Below are 2,753 nucleotides of genomic sequence, written 5' to 3'. Positions count from 1 at the left end.
CTTTTAATTCAAGTTTTGTATTATCATCTTTTTTAAAATTATTTTCAGACTCAAAACATTCTATTGAAAAAACTTCAGATTGTTGATTTAAGTTTTCTTCTTGTATATTTTCTTCCATAATTGTTTCAATTTCATTATCATATTCATTTTCATTAATACTTGGTTGTTTACATAAATTGAACACATTAAGTTCTAGAGTCATATTTCCAAAAGACAATTTCATTATTCCATTTCGACAATTAATTAAAGCATTTGAAGTTGCTAGAAATGGTCGTCCCCATATTACTGGAATTTCATTATGTACTTCTATTGGTTGTGTATCCAAAACAATAAAATCTACAGGATATATGAATTTATCAACTTGAACCAACACATCTTCTACAATACCTCTAGGTATTTTGATTGACCTATCCGCCAAAAAGAGAGTAACAGAAGTGGGTTTTAATTCTCCTAAATTAAGTTTTTCATAAACTGAATAAGGAAGTAAATTCACACTTGCTCCCAAATCTAACAAAGCTTTTTTAATTTTATTTTCTCCAATAATGCATGAAATTGTTGGACAACCAGGATCTTTATATTTTAAACTAGAATTATTTTGAAGAATAGAACTTACTTGTTCAGCCAAGAATGCTTTCTTCTTCACATGCAATTTGCTCTTCACAGTACATAAGTCTTTTAAAAATTTTGCATATGAAGGTACTTGTTTAATAGCATCTAATAATGGAATATTTATCTTTACCTGTTTAAAAACTTCATAGATATCAGAATCATTTTTTTGTTTTTTATGATTTGTTAAAGCATGAGGAAATGGTGGAGGTTTAATTGATTCATTTACTATTTCAGATGATTTATCATTCAACATATTATTTTTAGAATTTAAGGTATCATCATTCTCAAAAGTATCAGGATTATCATCCTTACTCTTTGATTTTAAATGATCCTTGTTTTCATTACTATATGGATCATTAACTATTTTACCACTTCTAAGGGTAATAACAGATTTTATTTGATCAATTTTTTCATTTTTTAATTCTTGATTTTGATTTTTAGGATTAGGTTGAGGTTGAGATGGAAATTTTCCTTTTTCATGAATATTAAGTGCAGATGCAAATTTTGCAAGAGTTTCTTTCAAATCAGTCATAGATTGACTGTTTTGAATATTGATAGATTCTTGCTTTTGGATAAATGCATGAATTACATCTTCAAAGTTTTTTCTTGGAGGTGTAACATAAGGAATATAACCTTGATGATTTTGGTTATTTTGAAAATATTGTTGTGAGGGTTGTGCATTATTATCATTCCTCCAACTAAAATTAGGATGATTTTTCCATCCAGGATTATATGATGTTGAAAAAGGATCTAGTATTGGTTTTTTATAATTGTTAACATAATTTGCTTGTTCATGGAGACATTCTTTAAATGAAGGTAATGTTGGACAATCTTTTGTAGCATGATCATGTGTATCACATATATGACAAACAATTTCTTGAATACTTTTTAATTGACCACTCTTTTTCATTTCTAATGACTCAATTTTTCTTGCTAAAGATGCAAGTTTAGCTTGAATATCTATATCATCTTTAAGATTATAGATACCACCCCCATTTGTTGAATTATTGATTTTAGTTGTTGGTGGTTCTATTGTGCCTATATTATCCCAATTTTGAGCATTTTCTGCTAATGAATCCAAATACTCCATAGCTTCATTTGGGTTTTTATCTTCAAAAGTTCCATTACACATGAATTCTATCATTTGCCTATCTTTAGGTATTAGACCTTCATAAAAGTGAGAAACTATTCTCCATGTTTCAAAACCATGATGTGGGCATGTATTAAGTAATTCTTTATATCTATCCCAACATTGATAAAATGTTTCTCCTTGTTTTTGAGAAAAAGTAGTAATTTGTCTTTTAAAAGAGTTTGTTCTATGGGAAGGAAAAAACTTTTTGAGAAATTGTTGTTGCATTTCTTCCCATGATCTTATTGAACTTGATCTCAAATTTTGTAGCCATGTTTTAGCTTTATCTTTTAAAGAAAAAGGGAAAAGCTTTAATCGAACTATATCCATGCTACAATTTTGATCATTATAAGTGTTACAAACTTCCTCAAATTCTCTTAGATGTAAATATGGATTTTCAGAATCTAAGCCATGAAAATTTGGTAAAAGTTGAATAATTTGAGGTTTAAAGTTGAAATTAGATGCATCAGGAGGAAAAACTAAACAAGATGGGGCACTAGTTCTAATAGGGTTCATATGGTGCCTAAGTGTTCTTAATTGATCATGTTCTTGATTATTATTATTATTATTGTTATTATTGTTATCATTATCTTGATTATTTGAATTATCATCCATGTTTAAATTATTTTCAGATACTCGAATAAGTCTACCACTTTTTTTTCGACTCCAAATACTCAAAAAAAAAAAAACACAATACTTATAAATAAAACATAATTAACAAATATAAACTTAATTTATACCTCCCCGGCAACGGCGCCAAAAACTTGCTACTACTTAAATTATAATTCACCCAAGTGTAGGTTGTCTGCAAGTAATATATTTCGTAAGTACGAGATCGATCCACAGAGAGGTTATTTTAAGTTTAAATTTATTAATTTATAGATTACCAAATGCAAGAACGAAGTTTACAAATTATAAATTTTGTCAAGGCTCGAGGATTTATTCTTGGTTTATGCAATATTGTTTAACTAAAAGTAAAACAAAGGAAACCACCATAAATAATGGTTCCAAGAAA

The 2,753-nt window shown here is 27.9% G+C and overlaps 1 non-coding gene across 1 annotated transcript; it reads left to right on the top strand.

Annotated features, from left to right (window-relative positions):
- The first annotated feature begins 1,811 nt into the window (after nt 1-1,811).
- LOC140987042 (small nucleolar RNA R71) lies at nt 1,812-1,922 on the top strand. The gene has a single exon (XR_012177044.1). It is a non-coding gene; the product is annotated as a small nucleolar RNA R71 (small nucleolar RNA).
- Nucleotides 1,923-2,753: the final 831 nt, after the last annotated feature.

Source organism: Primulina huaijiensis, chromosome 10 (assembly GCF_012295235.1).
Source record: "Primulina huaijiensis isolate GDHJ02 chromosome 10, ASM1229523v2, whole genome shotgun sequence".
Classification (NCBI taxonomy): Eukaryota; Viridiplantae; Streptophyta; class Magnoliopsida; order Lamiales; family Gesneriaceae; genus Primulina; species Primulina huaijiensis.
Note: the sequence above shows the minus strand (reverse complement) of the source record. Positions and strands in the feature narration are given on the sequence as shown.